This window comes from Halichoerus grypus, chromosome 15 (assembly GCF_964656455.1).
Source record: "Halichoerus grypus chromosome 15, mHalGry1.hap1.1, whole genome shotgun sequence".
Classification (NCBI taxonomy): domain Eukaryota; kingdom Metazoa; phylum Chordata; class Mammalia; order Carnivora; family Phocidae; genus Halichoerus; species Halichoerus grypus.
In genome coordinates, this window is record NC_135726.1 from 24107926 (window position 1) to 24130652 (window position 22727).

The 22727-nt window shown below is 36.5% G+C and overlaps 1 pseudogene across 1 annotated transcript in view; it reads right to left on the reverse strand.

Annotated features, from left to right (window-relative positions):
- LOC118530257 (small ribosomal subunit protein uS19 pseudogene) overlaps nucleotides 1-22727 on the reverse strand; it is a 266142-nt pseudogene that overhangs the window by 141934 nt on the left and 101481 nt on the right. The window contains exon 2 of the transcript XR_013444140.1: nucleotides 1234-1384. The product of XR_013444140.1 is annotated as a small ribosomal subunit protein uS19 pseudogene (transcript). The remainder of the gene's footprint in view (nucleotides 1-1233; nucleotides 1385-22727) is intronic.

Below are 22727 nucleotides of genomic sequence, written 5' to 3' on the forward strand. Positions count from 1 at the left end.
CCTAAACCAGAGGAAGAACAGGGAAGCTTCTCAGAGGATATGCCTCAATATGAGATCTTGCAGGGAAAGTGGGGGCTAGACCACGAAGGAAAGAAGGGAAGGTCAAGTCAGACAGAGTGACCAAGTGTAAAACATTAGAGTTTGGCCAGTTTTTATGTTTCGCATGAAGCTGCGGACCATGGGACATTAGCTGATGATCAATGAACTTGCAGTTCCATAGTCAATTTACTGTAGACAAAGTTGAGTGTCTCTTAACTATGCTTTTGATTAAAATGAATTTAGATGTGCAATTGTGAAGCTTGAGCATGCAATATTTCCAAGCCTTATTTGGGTCATGGCAATTTTTTTTCTTCTTCACCACCATTCAGTTCCAGTGACTACAAATGCCACGCTGGGGAGAATCTGCATTAGATAATCCCTTGAAACACGGGTTCTCTTCTTAAATGGAGATATCCTGAAGTCCTGGCAGGACGGTAGCAGGCTGGGAGTCAGAATGCCTGGATTCTAGTCTACAAATAAACTGCTCATACCAAATAAGAGTCTTTAGACTCCCTTTCTTGAGCTCTAGTTCATCATTCAAAACTGGGCAATTTCTAAGGTCTTTTCTAATGACTGTACCACAGGGAAAGTCTCTCCTTTGCTACACAATCATTTCTAGGTGCTTGACAATGTTCAGTCAGAAAGTCGTTCTTAGGGAATAGTCGACAAGGTTTATATTAATAACACATTTGCTGGTGAACGTAAGGCATACTTTTATTGTGGTGTGATTTAAATAGGCCTTTTTGAAAGGTGTCACTCTAATTTATGACTTTTTCACACATTAACCAATTTTAAATAAAATGCTTAACAAATGCAGTTGGTTTTTAGCTTCTGAGTCAAATTAGGAAGCCAGGTACAATATTATTATCTGCAGTTCTCAAGGACAATTTTAAATGAGATGTCACACTAAGTAATATTATGCCTCTGAGAAGAACAACCTATTTTAATAATGAAATAGAATAAAAAGTCATTCACAGCGAGAAGAATGTAGTCTTATTCTAATCTCTTAGACACATTTTATTTCTGATGCTTTACTTACCACATGCACTGGGGAAATAACCTAGCTCCTGCATCCCTTGCACGTGGACCAGTAAATCAGCACAATATATGACCAACAGCATACAAAATTTCAAACCAAACAAGAATGTTGATTGAGTGGCTGTGTACCTTTTCACTTAAAGCAGGGTTTCTCACCTTAGTACTGCTAACATCCGAGGCCAGATAATGCTTTTCTTTTCCTCTGGCGTGAGGACTGGGGGACTCTCTTGCCTCTTCCTCTCAGATGTTAGTAACACCTCCCCAGTTGTGAAAAGCAAAAATGTCTCCAGACATTAATTAATGACCCCTAAGGAATAAAAAATGTCCTCAATTAAAACCACTGATTTAAAATACACGCATTACATCTAGCTTATAGTCTTTCTCTCATTCTCTCCTTCCCTCTCTCTCTCTCTCTCTCTCAAGTTTAGTAAACTTGCAGGGTGTTTTCTTATAGATTCTTGTTAATATTTTTTCTGTGTTTATTAAGCTCTCCATCTAAGGACACACTTCCAGAATGCAGTCATGAAATATCTGCATGATTAACATGAAAGATTTTGATTACCTTTCTGCCCAATCACACTGGATACAGAAGTTAAGATAATACTTCTTTTTCCAGGTTTCCTTCAACCTTGGGTTGACAACTTTCAGTGATGAGGGAGATTACCCAATTAGGTAGCTTTACTGCAGTTTTGGAAAGCTCTAGGTATGAGAGAGTTCTGTCTTAAATATTGAGTTGAAATGTGTCCATACATCTCTTCAAATTTTGACCTCTGGAGATATATTGTAGGACCTACTACTTCCACCTTTTAAGTATGTGCTCCTTTGTGTTCTATTTCCCCCTTGTGCCTGTCAGAGTCCTCTAAATCTTTACTAAAAAGCAAACAAAACAAAACAAAACAAAAACTTGCCCCTTGGTTACTGCAATGGTTCCTTAATTGGTTTCATTGACTTCATTCTTTCCACCTGCTAATTTATCATTCACACACATGTCCAATTCATCTTTTTTAATGATCTAATTTTCATCCCCTACTAAAAATCTCCTAAAGGTATCCCTCACTCTTCAGAGAGAAATCTGAGAGACTGACTTGATGAGTCCCATGGGGTCCCTGTGTACCACTGTCTAGCTCTCTGGGTCATCTCCTAGAGCCAGCGTCCTTTCTTCTCACTGCTCTCTGTCTTAATGTCCTCCTGTCTTTGTCCTTGTCATGCTGAGCACTCCACAGTGACAGCTCTATTCTGATATTCTGATATCTATTCTGATATTCAGACTGTACAAACTGGAAACCTAAACCCATCTACTTCATAAATTTTTTTTTTAATTTTTTTTTTTTTGTTTTATTTATTTATTTATGAGCGTCAGAGAGAGAGATAGAGAGAGGCAGCGGCAGAGGGAGAAGCAGGCTCCCTGCCTAGCAGGGAGCCCGATGCGGGACTCGATCCCAGGACCCTGGCATCATGACCTGAGCCGAAGGCAGACGCTTAACCATCTGAGCCACCCAGGTGTCCCCATAAATATTTTCTACACTACAGTCCCTAATATCTATTCTGCCTCCTCATGTTTCTCCAGCAACCATATTAACTTTATGGCTTCATTTTCCTCCTGTAGAATTCTTGTTTCTAATATTTTCTCCCCCCTCCACTTTCATTCTTCTACACAGAACTTGTTACATAATAATTGCAGCATCAAGGCTGCTTGATTTAAATCACCATACCTTTCAAATGTCTGGACCTCATGGAAGTCACATAGAGGAAGAGCATTTGCTTTTCTTGAAGACCAGAAGTGGAAAATTACAATTTGTAGACAGTTGTTATTTTTAAAGCCCCTCTGAGAAAGTGTTACAATGGATTCTAGTTGTTCATTCATTTGTACAAATTTATATAGCTGTTGCTTTATCAACATAAACATATGTGGAAAAATGGGTTGCTTTGTTTATTTATATGCACATTTGTTTGTTTGGGAGCTTTTGGAAGAATGACATTATACAGTTCAATCATTAGTTTGCCATATGACCTTGCATAAGTCCTTTAAACTATCTGGACTTTAATTTCTTTATTTGTTTGGTTCGGAGTGGGGGGTGGTGATTTTAAGATTCCTGGAACCACTTTAAGCTGGAAAGCTGTACTTTTCATTGGTCTCAACAACATAGTTGTTCAGTAAGCAGTGGTTACTTTCTATCCACCCTCCCTCTTCTTCCTTGACATTAGAACTCCAGGTTTTTTCACACATCTCTCTCACCTCTGTGGCTTCAGGGTCATGACCTACTACTCCCAGCTCAGCAGTTAATACTGGCTGTTCTAAATAAAAACAGTGCTCTCATTCTCTTTGTGGATCCATCAGTGGGCATGTAACCTTGAGTCTGCTGAAGGACTTCTGGGCAAGGGTAAATCACTCCAGATATAAAATCCTAGGAAAAGAATAGCCCCTTTTGCCCCTGAATATCTGGGAAGTTGGATCATCTCTGGCTTTCTTGGAACAGTGGGCAGAACTGGTATAAGAGAAAACTGACACATTGTTGATGGTAGAAAAGTTTAAAAGGACAAAGTTGACACAACTGAGCTACTAAATCAATACACCAGGAAACCTGCTTGTGGCTGGTGCTGCTAATTCTTCCCACCCCCAACCTCTGCAGTATCCACTCTCCCCTCCTTCCTTTTAGTAATAAAATTCACTTTAATTTTATTAGGCCAATCATTTTCACAGCTAGATATGATCTTGAGAATGAGTCCTTGGAAACAGAATGTGAACACAACTGACCAGTTCTCAACTTCTATGTCACTCCTTTAAAAGGAAATGGCTTCTTTTCCTTCTTGTTCCCCTCTCCTATGGGCTAGAACATATATAGGGAGTCAAATGAGAAGAATGATGATAACATCATATAGGATGCTGGAAAAACAACAACCAGAACTTTTTGGGGGAATGACTTCATAGAGCAGAACCACATACCTGCCCTGAATAGCCCCTGGGTATGGTCCACCTGCATCTTGATAAACAGAATCTCCCATCTTGTTTAACCATGTATTTTGGAGTCTCGTTTTTATTGTAGCTTAACCTATACCCACCTAATATGTCATGCTTCAACAAGACTCATTGCTTTGTGAGGTAATATATTCCATTTTCATCTAAGTCAATTTGAATAGTGAATTTCTGCTTCTAGGTGCCAAAGTCTTTCTAATTGGTCCAGCCAAATTTCACATCTGCGCCGTTTGTGAACAAAAGCAAAATAAAGCCTTTATAAGACAACTACTGAAAATTAATGTCTAGAGGGCATTTCAAGGTGGATTTAATCCAAATATGCTCAGGAATTAAAAATAAAGAAATCACTGGGCTCACATTTTGAGATTTTCCAACTGTTTGCATGCCTTCATGAATAATGGAAATAAGAATAAGTGTCTGTAAATGTAGCAGAAAATCTAAGAAGAATTTAGAAAAACTTGAACAGCTCTTCAAAGGGGTAAGTACTGTGGGAAAGTCATTATGATTCAGAATTCAAGATCCAGGGAGATTATAGGAGTCCTTTGAATCACTGATGAGACAGCCCAATGAGACACATGAAATAACCAAACTAAAATTGTCAAGATAGGGGCTGACTGACTCTTCCAGATGATGGAGGGGACTAGCTCTGTGCTGTCACTTGGTGTGATAGGGGGAACAATCTCAGGGGTTCCATTTCATTACCTGAAAAACAAAGTGGCCTCTAAGATGCTTTCCAGGTGGGACTGTCTATGCTCTATAAATGTGGGAGAGGCTCCCCTGGCGCCACCTTGTGTTGCCCATTCAGCAAACTGAAAAACTTCAAGTATCTACAGAGCAGGTACTTTCTGTGAGAAAAGAGGCTTTAGAAGTGATCAATCTGTCCACAGAGCGTGTACTGAGACAACTACAGATATACCACATCCACATACGGAAAAAAAGAATCAATTTAATTTAGAGTAGAAATAGGAATGTGTGATGATGCAGTTAATTATCACCGTAGATTTTACGTACAACATTTTTTAAAAAGAAAAGGAAGTTTCTGATTCTCAGCTGAACCAGTGTTGAGAAACTATGAAAAACAGATAAAATTGTGCTGTAGTAAGAAAATACCTCCCATACACACAAAACATAATTCTGCTCTAAACGCCCAAAGTCTAACTTTATTAATCTGATGAGTCTTAAAATACCAGAAAAGGAAGAACGTCAACTGGTTTGTGTTATTAGTTTTCTATATTGCTTACCTAAAACTTCTGGGAAATAATAATGCATATAACATTCCAACTATGTGTATTATTATATCACAGCTTATTTGAAATTTGAGTATGAAAAACGGCAAACATCATCAGAGTGCTGGCTATGTTCCAGAAACATGTCTAAATGTTTTATATGTATTATGTAATGTAATAAGCCCTACTGTTATTACCGTTACTGAATTCATGACTTCGGAACACTTTGAGAAAACTGCTCTGGTATAACGGTGATCTAGAAGTCAAACACAGATGAGCTATCCTCAAAAGTATTAGCTTGTAACTCGAGCCTACCAGTTAATGCAATATTACACACTCACGAATAAATGTCAGCAATAAACCAGTTGAGATAACATTACTAAATGAGCATTTGCCCATGTTAACTAGAGAGATGTATCACTTTATTATGCTTAACAGCTTTATAATAAAAAGTCTACTCAGCTAAAGTGAAAAGAAATACTCCTACATGGTAACAAGAGTTGTGCCAAAATATCATAGGTTATTTTTTATCTACTGCTCTGATTTCCTACTATATGCATATAACAATTTTAGTGCTCTAAAACAAATACATGTATGAAAATTATAAGTTGTTGGCCAGTGAAAAATTATAAGTCACACAAATATGCCCTAACTCATGGAAGGACAGATAACGTAGTAGAAAGAAATGCTTATTAAACCATAAGAACTAGTATCATTTCACTGATAAAAGAGGAAAGGAAATAATGACAAAATACAAAATGATAAGAAAGTTAAAAATATAGTTATTCAACAGAACTCATTATTTTGTTTTAATTTTTTGCAAAGAATCTATGAGCCTCAAGTAAAAGGACACATCATAGTATTTGAGAACATGCAATAATAACTGAGGAAATGGTGGTCAGAAATGGAAGAGTAAGAAGTCAGAAAAAAATTATAGTGCAAAACTGTAAAGGTAAAACTGTCTTAATCATCTTGCTATGAAAATAACACAAACGTTAGAATAAAAAATATAATCATCTCCTAAAAGATTTAGAGATCTGAAAAGATAGTAAGCTAAAGCATTAAAGCACAAAGCCATGTTTGCCTGGTGGCATCTGCCAGTATCACACTCTGGACTTCCAGGTGCTATCCGTAGGTACTGAGAAACACTAAGCTGAGGGCCAGCCTCATCGAAAGTAGGAGACTTACAGAATACCCTCCCTTGCATTAACTTGAACTTTCAGCATGGGCAAGCATAATAACCATGCTTCTCCTTCCCTCCTTAAAAAAAAAATAAGTAACCAAGGAAAAAAGTACTTGGGTGTTGAGCCCAGCTTGAACAGAAAGAAAACAAAATGTTCCTGAGAATTGTCAGCTACAGTATGGCTTTCATTATGCTTACACCTAATCTAGGTGGAGCAGGGGAACCTCAAGCCATAAACCTGATTTTAGAGAGTCTCCAAAATGGCAGTCTCCTAGACACCAAGCAGAATCAAACACTTCCTCTCTCTGTAAAAAGGATATTTATTCTGGACCTCAGGAAATTGGCACACGTTTTTGAAGGCAAGGACCAACATACAAAGCTTAACCAGTCACAAAGGAAATAAGACAATATGAGCAAAACCAGAAGAAAAATAATAGAGCAAAAGGAGATTCACACTGCAGTTTAAATACTGAAAACATCAAACTAACATTATAAAAAAAAGATAATTATACTTAAACAAATAAACAACAAAGCTGAAAATATGTGCAGAGGCAGGAAAATATAAGAGGTGAAATAGCAAACAGAAATTTAAGAAATGAAAAATAATTAAATTTAATAATTCACTGGACATGTCTGATGGTAGGTTAGGTAGAGCAGAAAACATAATTAGTAAAATGGAATATAGTAGGTCAAAAGTATCTGGATGTCAGCATGGAAAGACAAGACACATAGAAAGAGACATAGAAAACAGTGAAAAAAGTTGGACAATACTAGAAGGAAAAGGGGGGTGGGAAATAAAAGCAGAAGAAATCCTGAAAAGATTACAGCTGATAATTTTCCAGAGCAAAAAGAAAAACAAAATTAACTTTCAGTTTCAAAAACCTCAAAATTTTCCAAACCAAATAATTCAAAATAAATCCACGACCTGACACATCAGAGTAAACCAGTATATGAAGCAGACAAAGCGCAAATTTTTTTTAAAAGAACAGGAGAAAAATAAAACACTACTTTCAAAGGAGAAGTTTGACACCTAACCTCTCCATAGGAACAATGCAAGCCTGAGAAAGTGGAATATCTTCAATGTGAAAAAACACAAAAAGCAAAAAAAACAAGAGCCCACTTGTTTCACTGATTCAATTTTCAGTGAAAATATTCTTCAGAAGTAAAGGCATTTAAGACATAGACACAGAAAAAGAGAAGTCTCCATCCCCAGGCCTACACTAAAGGTAAATCCCTAAAGGATATGTGTTAGATGGGAAATGATCCCAGATAGAGTTACATAATGGAATAAAGATCAGACAATCAATGTGTATATAAACATTGTATACAGCAAAAATAATATTTGGTAGGGTTTAAGTTAATTAAAATACACAAAAGAAATACCGTATAATTTAGGAGGAGAGTAAAATATGTAAATTTTAGAGAATTTCTGTTATTCAGAAGAGAAAATATTGGCCTTGATTGACATTACAATTTGGTGAGTTAAGGATGCATATGTAATTTCTAGATTAGTCATTCAGTGGGCATTAATGCCACACTCGTAAGGGGAAAAACTGATTGAAGCCATTCTCAATGAGAGAGCTAGAGAGGGTAGGGGGACAGAAAGAGTAAAAAGCTGCAATAGGAGGAATAAATAGAAAGCAGAAAATACCCAAATAGATTAATGATTCTATAAATTATAAATACACAAACTCCTCCAATTAAGGAATAAAGAATAATAAAAAAAAAAGGCATAACAGACAAAAACAGACGATGCATCACATCAGAACTTCACTAATAGAAATTGTAAAGCAAGTTCTTTAAGCAGAAGGAAAGAGACTCCAGATAAGTCTAAGATAGTAAGTTACAAATGTGTGTTAGCAAATTGAAGCAACCATTAAATGCATAAAACAGTAATAACACTCTTAGTTGACAAAGCAAAGAACAAGAAGAACAAATTAAAATAATAGATTGTAGAAACGGTGTTAAAGTGTGCCAACTTTATGATATTAGCTGGGAACAATTGCTTCTTCATTTCCCACTTGTGACATTTCAAGGAAGGGCTTCTTTCATACCCTGTGCCTTTGTTGATATCATTCCCTCAGCCTGGTTATCTTTCCATCCTTCTTATTTCCAGTTATTGAAGTATTATCTCAAGGCTTTATGCAGATCACAAACCCTTCCAAATTGTTCAAAATGCCCCTCTTCCCCACTACTATAATCCTACGTATTCAACTCCATTTTAACACAGATCGTTCCTTATTTCCATGGACTATTCTGGATTCATGTTACTTGTTCACAAAACACTTAGTATTTCTCATAGCAGTGAATACATCTATGTACAAATGGTCAGGTGTACATTTACAAACTGATCCAAATGTCTTTCAGTAGTGTAAATATGTATCACCAATGACTGCCAGAAACCTTATTTTTATCTCATCAGGTAAATTCACGCATGGGAAGAATCCATAAATAAATACATATGCCCAAATCTTTTATAAACTTATTTATTGCAAAAAAAAGTAACAGGCAACCATATAGCACTGATAACTGTTTTTATATAGGGGTTCCAAGAACAAAGAGATGTTAAGGCTTCAAGAAATGCATATCACGAAGTACAGAAAAGCTCAAACTTACAAACTTACCATCCTCTAACTAAACGTTTTGCAATCCGAAACAATAGGTTTTACTTTGGGTTTGATTTCCAATGACTGCTTAGGCTAAGTTTTGTGTAATTCAAAGTCCTTGTTTATTTCTAATGGAAATCTAGAAAGTGTCCATTTTGTCTCTGTAATGTCTTAGTCTTTAACTTTTGAATAGGGGCTAAAGAAAATAAAAGGAATAAAAAAAAAACTCTAAGTCTCAAAACCATAAACAAAAGTTCTATCTATAAGTCAAATGTAATTATGCAAATACCAAATTCCAACAAATGAGGTCATATGAAATAATACACCTGGTTCTTTCACTCTAATCCTTCAAGGAAGACTGCTAATGAGAAAAACACAATAAAAATCAGCCCAAGTGAAAGAGTGGCTTAAGGATCTCCTACAGGCTTTATTCAAGGATGATTTTCTGAAAATATATGAAATCTTTGGAATGGAGAAGCTGATAAAAGAAGGAGGCTTATAAAGGAAAAAAATAATTATGGAGGTAATTGGCAAAAGAGAAGATGAATGATTAACTACCAAATCAGTAGAATACAAAGCACCTAAAGCTTAGTAAAAACAGGTCACAAAGCAATGTCTTCCTCTGACTTCACCGGAATTACTTCCTGCATGGGCCACATTTTGAGTGCAGTCACCAGAACGGTTTTCAAGAATTTCAAATATTAATTGGGTTATTACTTAGCTTGAAAATATATATAGCACAGTACACTTAGCACTACAAGATAATGATTCAAGATGATTCTCTTAAGAATAGTTTCCTTTCAAATTAAACCTCCTAATACTTACAATAAGTATTTCATTTGTAAATTGCTACTTCTCAGACATGCCCTATTAAAATACATCTTGAACCTCTTCCAATTGCTCAGCCTATACTGAGCCATCAGGAAAACCTAACCTGTTAAGACAAAGAGAGGTTTTGAATAAAGCAATGTTGAAAATGAAGTATTTATTTTATTCTTAATTTTTAATGCTATTTTCTGCCTGTCATGCATGCCTAGAACATGGAGGATTACATAAGAAGCAGGAACATTCTTGCTATCAAATCTCTCCCTGATCAATAGTTTCAATTTTCCAAAACAACATGAATAATAACTATAATGGTAATTATTATTTTTTAATGATTATTATTATCATTGTTATTATGTTAAAGCTAGATTCTTATTTTGGGGTTTTTCTTCTATTATTTTATCATCCTTCTACAAATTACTTTTATTTTTTTTAAGATTTTATTTATTTATTTGTCAGTAAGAAAGAAAGAACACAAGCAGGGGAAGCAGCAGGCAAAGGTAGAAGCAGGCTCCCCGCTGAGCAAGAACCCAGATGTGGGACTGGATCCCAGGACCCTGGGATCATGACCTGAGCTGAAGGCAGATGCTTAACTGACTGAGCCACCCAGGCGTCCCCACAAATTAATTTTAAAAATTGTTTTGCCATAAATCTTATGATGCCTTATTCATAGGATAAATGATGTAGAATTTATGTCTAGTAAAACAATTTTTTAAACTTCTTTTTTCAACATCCATGGTGACACCTAGGGGATTAATGGTCAATCTCATTGACAATTGAATATTAATAGAGAATATTAATAGATCTTTCTCTAACCAAAATGCCTCAATAATCTCAATATCTATTTGGGATATATAAGCCATGAAATGCTTAACAGAACAAATACATTTTGAAATTTTCAAAGTCAAAGGGTTATACCTTGACTTAACGGTTCAGAAAACCTAGGTTTTACAAATTAATTTTCTTCATCAAATTTCAGGTTATTAAGTCCCCCAAGTGCTTCTGATAATGTTTCCCATGAAACTGCTGATGAGTCCACTGGTAAATGGGCAACAGCTAAGTGCTAAATATGGCATTATGAATTTTCTAGGAACAATGATGCCCTCGCTAAATCTTAAGATCTTCCTCTCTAAAAAAAAAAAAAAAAATATGTATGTGTATATATATATTTCCGATCTCCTGAGGACTGAATGTATGCAATGCTAACAACAGTGGCAAAAACAGCCATAACCATTACAACTATCACTTATTAGGGATTCACGATATGCCAAATAAAGTCATAAAGTCTTCATAAAGATTTTCCAATTTAAAGTTTTTTTTTTTTTCATTCTTCCCATTTCTTCCTTCTCTCTTCCTTCCCTCTTTTCTTCCTTCCTTCTATAACCATGGATCTAAGACTAATGAACAATAGTTCCTGCTCTCATGAAACTTATATTTCTTTATAAAAGGAAGTAAGGCATGGCAGAATGAGAAAATCAATAAATACACAAATACATAAATTCATTTAGTGTATAAGGGCTGTTAAGTCAAGACAACTTGGAAATTTGCGAGGAAGCACCTATTTGTGAAGGTACATATAAAAGAAGCTGGTTCTTTACATGGAGTTGTCAAGTAAGGTCTTTCTGGGGACTATCATTTGAAATGTATCCTATATGTGGCAAAGGACCAAGCGATCTGGAGGAAGAAACTTCCAGGAAAAAGGAACAACAAATGGGAAACTTCAAGGTGGAATGAGCCTGGCATGTTAGAAGGAAGGCAAGACGAATGAGACAAGTTCAGTGTTTTGTGGGTAAGAGTCAGTCAGGAGCCCTGTTGTATAGGATGTTGAAGACCATAGGATGAAGTTTACATTTTACTGCCAAACTGGCATATAAATAAAAAAATCTATTAAATCAAAGTTATTAAGATTACTTCTGTATTAACTTTAATATTTGTTGTTATGATATTCCTAATGATATTTTTAAATTTATAAAATTCAGGCATAAATGTTGTATCATTTGATATTCAAAACAGACGTGGGAATAATCTCTAAACTGTATATGGGGAAACTGAGCTTGAAGAACTAGCCTATGGTTAAGGAGTTACTGAAGTTTAAATCTAGGATAAAATCTCAGGGTTTTGGACTGCTTACATTCTTTCCACTATACAAAGCTAATCTTTTCCTTTGAGTTCCAAATCAAAATAAAAAGTATATGAAAGCTTGTGTGTTTGGAATTAATTTAAACTCAGGGGATTAGAATATAACAATCTATCAGTTTTACAAATATGAATGTGCTTATAACATTGATTCAAAATCAGATGATCAATGTCTAGAAAATTCTCATCTCCACAGATTGCACACCCAATACAAATTATGGATAAAAACTATTATTAGGATAAAATATTGTAGGAGTCTTTCTTTTGCACATATTGTAATTCAAAAAAGATGCCAGATTGCTTGGAACTTCAAGTATTGATGTTTTAATGAGTAGACTATTTTCTCTAGTGGAGCACATCCAATTAAATTTAGCATTCAGTCATTTGCTAAAGGAACAGTCTGCAGCTTCTAAATGATTCCACTTCTCCTTTGCTTTTCCCCCCATTCCCGTCCCAGATGCCAGTTTGATGACTTGTTTGTTTTTCTAAGAAGCACTGAATATCTCACTGGAATACATATTCATGGAAAAGAAGTCAAGGGTCTACCACGTTTAGTAGCTCTCCAGGTTTTTTCTCAGATCTTCCTAGCCCTTCCTCTTTATTTACCTTTCCTCAAATTCCTCAGGACTCAATCTTAACCTCTGTTTCATTCATTCATTTGGTCATAAAGTCATCAAACGCTTATTGAGCGCCTGTCATGTGCCAGACACTATGCTACAAACCAGCAAACACCAGTGAATAAAGGGAAAAATCTCCATCTTCCCAGAATTTTACAATTTAGTATGAGAAACAGGAATAAAAAGGACATGACTAAATGTGAAATGAAATAGACAGAGGTCATTGTTGTGAAGTAAAAAATAGGGAATAAGATAAAAGGAGGAGAGAAGCAGTCATTTTAGATAGGGTGATTATAAAAGACACTTGTGAGCAGAAGATATTTGCAGAGGGACATGAATGAATGGGAAGCAAGACACAGATGTCGAGAAATAACATTCCAGGGAGAGAGAAAAGAATATATAAACTGCTATGACACAGATGAGTTGAGCGTGTGCTAGCAATGGCAAGAAGTCCAGTGTTTCTGAGGAACAATAAGCAAAGGAGAGAAGGGTCGAGGATGTGGTCAGGAAGGGAGGCAGGGCAAAAAGATAATGGAGGTGAACAGGCTCCAGGGCAAGGTCTGGAATAAATTTTGACTATCATGGCACACCACTAGAAAGCTTTGAATGGAGACTGATATGTTTTGATTTTCAATTTTAAAAGATCATTCTGGCTTCCAGGTGGAGAATGTACCAGAGACATACAAGAGTAAAGGTAGGAAGACATGCTAGGAAGGATGTTGTTTCAGTAATCCAAGAGGAAAATCATTGTTGCTTAGACTAGGGTGTTTATTCTGAAGCTGGGAAACTTGCTCAATTTGAGATCAATTTTTAAATTAGAGCAAATTGAGAGGACTTGATTTTGGATTGGATAAAATATCTGAGTGACAAAAGATGACTTGTGTGTTTTTGGCGTGAGATATGGTGATCCCCTTAAGATGGGACAAACCTGACAAGAAACTATTTGGGGGTTATAAAGGTAGGAGGTCTTTGTGCAGAAACCAAGATACTTTCATTGTTTTTGAACTGGTTAAGTGTCAGATGCGTATGTGATATCTACGTGGAAATATGGGATAGGCAATGGATATAGAATTCAGTGCTCAGAGAGGACTCTTTGCTATTGAATTCTACTTTGCCTCACTAGTAAGACTGTAGGCTCACTTCCTTTTTAATAAAACACTGTCCAGAGACTTGGACCCTTATGTTCAGATATCCTAAAAGTCTGGTCCTAGATTTTAAAAACTTATGGGCTGATAAACATTTATGCCCCAGTCTTCTAAACTAAGGAAAAACAGGGAAGAAACTCTGCATTTTGAAGCTGCAAAGTTAGAATCTGATGATATACATGGATGACCTAGAGTCCAGTTAAGTAACTCCTTGGTAAAAAATATTTGTTCAAATTGTCCTCTGTCATTTCTACCTTAGGAAAAAAATTAAGCAGAATTCACAGCAACACCTTTACCCCTCTGTGATTCAAACATTCATGAAAATGCTTCTACATCCCAGAAAATTTTATATTCAAAATGTCATAGGTAAGTATAAAAAAATACAGTAAGACTCACTAAACTTGTTATTCATTCTTTTTCTCCTTATTCAATTTTGCTTGTTTTTTTATGAACATTTATACCCTTGGGATTGGAGGGTCTTTCAAGTATATTTACCACAGCTAAGTTAGCACCCTTTAAGCCTAAAAATGATAGGAGTTGGAAGGTGTGGGCGAGCTAAGTAGGAGCAGACTCTCAGTAACTCCAGGTGGGACAAAAAAGCAGATTTTGTAGATCAAAAGCACTTCCGGAGTCTGATGTGTTTTGAAAGCTTCCCACAAAGCAGTTTAATATAATCCATCAATGGTATAATTACAGCAGAATCTACAGCACAATAAAATAAACCTATAAACCTTAATCCATTTCCATACAAATATCCTTACTAATGAAATCGGGAAAATGAATAAAAACTACGTACAATGGCAGGCTGTGCTCAAAAAAGGCTTCAGTTCCACACAAGTTCTCCAGAGGTCTCTAAAATATTATGCCATTTATGCAATTACAATCAGCTACTATTCTTAGGGGTTAAAGGCCCCAGCAAAATAAATGGAGATACTGCTTCAGTAAAGACGGCTCAATCAATCTGGAAATGTTTCTGCTTGTTCAGGAGGATGACATACTCTAATCTGTATAGCAGACAATGGAGTTTCATTAAAAATCCTGATTTCACAACTCATTATGTGACTGTCACATGAATGCATCCTGTCCCAATCTTGATGGTCTAGGCTTTGTATTTCTCGCGGGTACCAGCCGCTGTATTCCACTAGAAAAGGGAGCATAACCAGGCTTTCATGCTTGTTCTGAGAATGATTAGGAATATCATAAAGAATTCAAATATTTTGATCTAAGTGATAGTTCTTCCAGGAAATAATAGCATCTAAAAGCAGGACCAAGAGGGGTAGATGAATGCATAGAAGAATAAAAAGAAAAACCAACACAAATAATGGGGACCAGATCTTGACGACATTGTATATCATTACAAATATCCTTTAAAAATCATCACATCATCCCTTGAAGGTGTGCGAGTTTGCAAGCCCAGCTCCAACCAGGGCCTAAACCCACTTATGCTAGCTTGGTCAAGGCAAAAATATTTCCTTTCGTATAGAGATCAATAGTCAATAACAACACCCATGTTCTCTAACGTTAAACGGCTCCACCTGGAAGGCATTTTGGTCCCTGGATAGTTACATCTGTGGCAGCAGCCCAATTTCTGCTTATAAACCTTGATTAAATGGTGGGAGGAAATACGCGGTAGACCTGCTAGAAGAAAACTCACATTCAGAGGGCAGCTGAGGTTGTATATACCTGGGAAAATAATGTCAAATAAAAGTCTGAATATTGAGGTAGGAGTTAAAAAGGGAGAGCAAAAAATGTTTTGTCAGGAGTAATGAACAAAGACAATACGGAGTGCCAGAAAAAAATGGATTCAAGCAAGGCGTTCAGACCAATGCTATACAGTTATTATCCATGGGGGACACCTTCCAAACCCCCCCGTGGATGCCTGAAACCATGGATAGTACCCCCATATGTACTGTTTTTCCCATATATGCCTAGGATAAAATTTAACTTATGTATTAGGAACAGTAAGAGATTAACAACAAAAACATAATAAAATAGAGCAATTATAACGATATACAGCTGGCCCTTAAACAACACGGGTTTGAATTGCATGGGTCCATTTATACATGATTTTCTTTACAGTATAGTACTGTAAGTGTATTTTCTCTTAAGATTTTCTTAATTACATTTTTTCTCTAGCTTACCTAATGTAAGACTATGGTATATAAAACATATAACATACAAAATACGTGTTAATCAACTCACATTACCGGTGAGGCTTCTGGTCAACAGGAGGTTATTAGTAAAGTTTGAGGCGAGTCAGAAGTTATGGGCAGATTTTTGGCTGCGCCGAGAGTCGGTGCCCCTTACCTCCATGTTCAAAGGTCCACTGTACTATAATAAAAGTTATGTGAATGTGGTCTCTCTCAGAATATCTCACGGCGCTGTACTCACCGCTCGTTGGTCTGAGGTTGGCAGATAATAAAACGCCCGCTTGAGGAGACCAGGCGTGGGGAGAGACCCAGGAATTGTGGGTAGAGACCCAGGAATTGTGGGTAGAGTCAGGCTGCTATCCACCTTCTGGTGATTCGTCAGAAGGAGGATCATTGGCTTCCGGAAAGCGAAACTGCGGATAAGGGGAAACGGCTGCATTTTCCTCTGGAGGCCGCCTGCGGTAAGACGGAGACAGCCGCTGATGGTGATTATGTGGAGTGTATCCACAAGTAAACACAAGACAAACCCTGAGGTGAAAGCGGCTCTGACAGTCTTTACAAGGTGGCCAAAACAGAGCAGGGATTTACTCAGGAGACATAAATTTCCTACCCTAATGAAGCCAAGCGTATTTCTCACACCGGCCGACGATATTGACATGTCTTTTCCCCAGTGTGATTTTTGACCTGGAGTTTCTTGATGGTATAGCTTCTTCCTTGGATTGTGAGGAATCTTGGCAGCAAGGACATCCTCACCTATAGAATACTTTGGGAGTTAAAAAAATAAGGCACTCATTTCTCAAGACCATCTACTACCACTTTCAGAAAAAAGCTCTCATATCAAATACAAAATCTATAAAATGCACAATTAGATGTGGTACCCAGTAAATATCTGGGGTGCTCTGCTGGGCATTTTGGAAGATCTTATGCTCAAATTCATGCACTTACAATCAGCATGGAAAATGTAAGCTTATCAAGATAGAAATGATGGTTTAGAACCTGGACATTGAGGATAAGGAAGAAGCAGGGTACGGATGACCCAAGCCCAGAAACTAAAGTCCAGAAGTAGAGGTCTACTTCTGCCATATGAGGATTGCTATATTCATTTTGAGAACCTCTCTTTATCTTTAATAATTCCCTGGATACCTGAAGGACTATTTGCCATACAATGTCCATAATGTCAAAGACATTTTGTCCCATCTTGCTCACCTACACGGAATTCTACTTCCCCTTTAAAAAAGCTACTTAGGCATTAGCTTTTTCCACCTTGATTTCCATAAAGGAGAAAATATGTTTTTGGATTGGTTCCTTTTTACAACATACATCTCTCAGATACTTATTTATGTTGTTGACCTCACCAAACTGAGCTGCTTGTAAGCCTGACTTCTCTCTTTGTCTGCTCAGCCTTAGCACTGTTCTTGGACGTTAGAGGATCCTCAGGAAGTTTATGTTAAATGAATTTTGAGTCGGGCCACAGAATACACACAGCAATCACTTTTAAAATCCCATTTCTGATATTCACAAGGTTGCAAAGACCAATTGCTTTTTTGATCAATGAATTAGGTGTATTCAGTGACTTGGTATCCAATAATCCTGACCATTCACAGTTGGAAGCACGCCACTGTTTGTGATTCCATCTTTTCTCTAATTCATGCTCACTGGGTGACTCCCCTGTATGCCTAACCTTCACCTTAGTCTTCTCTCTATTCCCTCTTCCCTGCAAAAGCCTCAGCAAGAAAGGGTGTTAAGGATGTCATAAAAAGTAGAGTATCACATTACATTCTCAAGGAATTTTTATTACTGTGATATAACAGAATGATCCTCTCTCCTTCATAAAAGGCTGTCTTCTCTTAAGGATATTTTCAAAAATGTCAATTCAGCTATTAACTATTCATGTTAGAAATATGTTGTACTAAATAAATATGACAACAGTAATAATCATACCATTAATACAAATTTAAGCTCATGGAATTATTCAGTTCAAATGCAAACCAAAAAATGAACCAAAAAAAAACCCCAAACAACAACAACCAAAAAACCCACAAGCTGCAGGGTCAGTCAATGAGAAATACAGAAGAACAAGTAAGTTTTCAATTTGTCTATGGCCAGAGGCTCAGATTTCCCTAGGAGCAAGTTTTGCTATTGAGTTATTCTACCATGTAAGTTGAGAATCTATAGAGAAGTTAGGTGTCTAGATTTTTACACAGAATCCTTCATTCAAAATAAAAAGTCACGTGTTTCCTGATGTCATTGAGAGAGCTATGCTAGGAGAGTTCAGGACATTTTTGTGACCACCCTCAAAATAAGGAGGTTGGCTAGATACCATCTAGTGTTTTCTAACACTAACACTTTTACCGTTCTAAACTATGGCACATCATAGTTTAGACAGTGAACAGTGTACTGAAATCAGAATCACCCTAAAATTTTAATTACCATAACAGGGCCAACTGGAATACCTCTAATCTGTATCATCAGTTAAACACATTGTTTTAATTTTTACATGGAAGTCTTCATCGTTTCCTATAAATGCTGCATTTTCCTTTCTGGAAGGATGGATAATATTACAAACAGCGACCAATGATCTCAGAAGGCTGCCATTAAAGACACTTAAACCAATTAACCTGCACTTGAATTCCTTCACTAAGCTGTATTTATGGTTCCTGTATAACAAGGTAGTAATAAGCAGCCTAGAACGACTGGTGTCCTGGCAATTCTGGCAGTATACTCTTGCTAAGAACAGAGCCATCAGGAAGTGAGAATGTTAAGTTGCTGCAAAGGATATCAATTACACTTTCCGGCTCTACTCCCCAAACCCTCCGCCTGTGAAAGTATGTGGCTATCAAACTGAGTAATCCACCTTTTACTACTGATTGAATAAAAACTGTTATTTGTTCCAAGTATAAGAATTATTTGAGTTGATAAATCTATAAAGAATTTCTCTAGGACACACCTAAAGAACATTTAACATAGCCTCACCATAAATCGTTGATCACCTACACATTCACTCACTCACACATTTCAAAGATATTAAGAACTGATTATATGCCTGACACAGGCATATTCATTGATCCACTGAATCACATTCACTTTACAGATACATCAGTGAGCATAATGCAATACTTTTATTCAAGGAATATACAAGAGATTAAGGCAAACTTAATTGATACTGTTCATTAAAGACACATCGTGTGTACGTGTATGCATGTGCATGGGGGGTGCTCTAATATTCATGTGTGCAGGTGCATTTTCTAAGGGTGCCTTACTCCTATGTAATGACATGGTGGACAGTCTTGCAGCCATATGACCTGAGTTTGAGCCCATAACTCCAGCTTTAAGAGCAAAATATCCTGGGGCGCCTGGGTGGCTCAGTTGTTAAGCATCTGCCTTTGGCTCAGGTCATGATCCCAGGATCCTGGGATCGAGCCCTGCATCAGGAGCCCAGCAGGAGGCCTGCTTCTCCCACTCCCCCTGCTTGTGTTCCTTCTCTCTTTGTGTCTCTTTCTGTCAAATAAATAAATAAAATCTTTATTAAAAAAAGAACTAAATATCCTTTGCTTAAGTAATCAACTCTGGAATTTAATATGACACATGGAATGTAAGGATGGCAAACCAGTCTTGTTTTGCAAGTGAAAATTCCTTTATATAACATGTGACATTTCACAATTTATACTTAAAATTTGAACAAACCATCTTTAACATCACCAATGTGCATGCGTTTTCTTTTTTATCATCTTTTCTCTGTGAAATTTCTTGCACAACCCTTAGAAACCTCTCACATGAGGGTTGCTGGAGTGGTGGAGGGTGGGAGGGATGGGGTGGCTGGGTGATGGACATTGGGGAGGGTATGTGCTATGGTGAGCGCTGTGAATTGTGTAAGACTGATGAACCACAGACCTGTACCTCTGAAACAAATAATACATTATTTGTTAAAAAAAAAAAAAAGAAGAAGGTAGCAGGAGGGGAAAAATGAAGGGGGGGAATTGGAGGGGGAGATGAACCATGAGAGACTATGGACTCTGAGAAACAAATTGAGGGTTTTGGGGAGGGGGTGGGGGATGGGTTAGCCCGGTGATGGGTATTAAAGAAAACACATTCTGCATGGAGCACTGGGTGTTATACGTAAACAATGAATCATGGAACACTACATCAGAAACTAATGATGTAACGTATGGTGATTAACATAACATAATAAAATTAAATTTAAAAAAAAGTAACCTCTCACATATCAGCACTAATGTGATGGCTGTTCTCAACTTTGTTTGCTCTGGCAGAAACGACATCCTTGTTACTGGCCAACCAGGGTCACTAAAAACAGTTTCTCATGCCCTATACCAAAGCATTGTTTATCCATCTAGGGAGCTTTAGAACAATTGCCCCAAAATTGAAGAAAATTCAAACAACGACAGCTAGAATGCCAACTGCCCATTTCTCACTACATAATAGGCATAATGCAAGATATCCAAGAATCTAACTTGAACAACAAAGGGACTAAAACTTGGAGTGCTCAGCAGTTTACAATCTTTTTAAAGATACTGCTAATGCCTTTGCCCAAGAGTAGACAACTTTTGATGAGGGCAACCTAAGATCTGTTTAAAATCAATAATGTCCGTTACTTTACTCTTCCAATATGATGTTACAAAATGTAGAACAATTGCTAAAAGTTACATCAATTACACATGAATATAGAGTAGATGATGCACTGAATCTATCCTGCCCTCCCCCAATCCAGTCCCTGAAACAACTCACTTGAGCATGAAAGTCAATTTACATTTTTTTCAATTCCAGAAATGGAATTTTCATTTTGTGTCATATTCATAAAAAAACTCATATATAACTCAGCAGGGTACGCACATGTGCTTAGAAACAATATTAGGTATGGGAATTACCTTTTGTACCATAAAGACAAAAATCACTCACTGAGAAATAAGATTTTAAAGGATCTTCAGGAAGCAAACGAGGAAAAAAAAAGATACGGGATTTAGTCCGAGACTAGAACTGTTGTATTGTTCATCTGCAGGCTAGCCTCATCCCTCCTGTTTCAATTTTACATCTCTACTTAGATTCTCTTCTCTCCCAGGAGCACGAAAGGCTGTTAGGTTTTAATGAAGACGTGTTGCAGAGGGAGCCATGGGGCTAGAAATAGGAGTTCGAATCCTGCAAACTGTTTCTTAGGAACAAAAGCATGAAAGATTAGGTATAAAGGGATTATAGATACAGGTGCAGTTATAGCAAAGTAAATTTACTTAATATAATGCCATAAGCATTTTCTATGTTATTAGAAAATCTCCAAAATTATCATTCTAATGATTGCATAATATTTTATAAAGTAGATGCACCATAGGCTACTTAACTAATTCCCAGTTGGAGACATTCGTATTTTCTCCCCTCTTTTGTACTGCAGTAAAACATGTTACAATAAACTTCTTTGCTCTTTCATGTTTCCCCTTTCCCCACACCTTTTATGTAGTCAGAATGTTTTTCTTGGTTTATATTCATAGAAGCATATTTATCAGGTCAATATCTGTAAATATTTTTAAGCTCTTGCTTATATTGCCAAGTTGCTTACCAAATGAACTATAAAAATGTAGCTTTATAAAAAAGTGATTATTCTACTGAATCTTTGGGAGCACTGGCTATCATTTTTTTAAACTTAACTAAATTATAAACACCATGACTGGTATGCATGAGCAGTGATATTATGGAAATGAACCCAAAATCTGAATTTCTCACTGATTCATTCACTTCTACTGAAATGTTGGTAAAACTTGGTCAGAATAGAAAAAAATCTTGGAAGAGCCTCAAGCAAACTTCTAGGACTGCTTTTCTCCCCCAGGTATATTAAGGTACAATTGACAAATAAATTGTAATATATTTAAAATGTACAACATGATGATTTGATATATTAATACATTATGAAATGATTCCCATATTTTTTCATTACAGCTTAAGAGAGAGGCACATACTGGGGCCCAATGTCAAAGAGATCATTTGATCTTTGGGACCACCTTTGCCTTTTTTAAAAAAAAATTTATTATTGAAGTTTTGTTAACATGCCATGTTATATTAGTTTCAGGTGTACAACATAGCAATTTGACAATTGTATACACATTATGCAATGCTCACCACGACAAGTGTAGTTACCATCTGTTATCATATGTTATTATAATATTATTGACCATGTTCCCTATGCTGTATTTTTCATCCCCATGACTTATTTTATAACTGGAAGCTTGTACCTCTTATTCCCCTTCACCTACTTTGCTCATCCCCCATAACCCACCCCTCTGCAACCACCAGTTTGTTCTCTGCATTTATGAGACTGTTTCTGTTTTGTTTGTTCATTTGTTTGTTTTGGTTGTTGAATTCCACCTATAAGTGAAATCATTTAGTATTTGTCTTTCTCTATCTGACTTATCTTACTTAAAACAATCCCCTGTAAGCTCATCCATGTTGCTACAGATGGCGCCATTCTTATGTACGGCTGAGTAATATTATATATATATATTATATATTATATATATATACACACACCACATCTTCTTTATCCGTTCATCTATCAATGGACACTTAGGTTGCCTCCATATCTTGGTTATTGTAAATAATGCTGCAATAAATTTAGGGGTGTACATATCTTCTTGCATTAGTGATTTTGTTTTATTTGGGTAAATACCCAGGAGTAGAATGTTTTCTAATCCAAGGAGGTATTACCAAAGAATATTAGGAACTGAATATAATGCAAAAAACATTTGTCAGGGATGGATTGAAATATATGTTTACTTGATTCAAAAAGA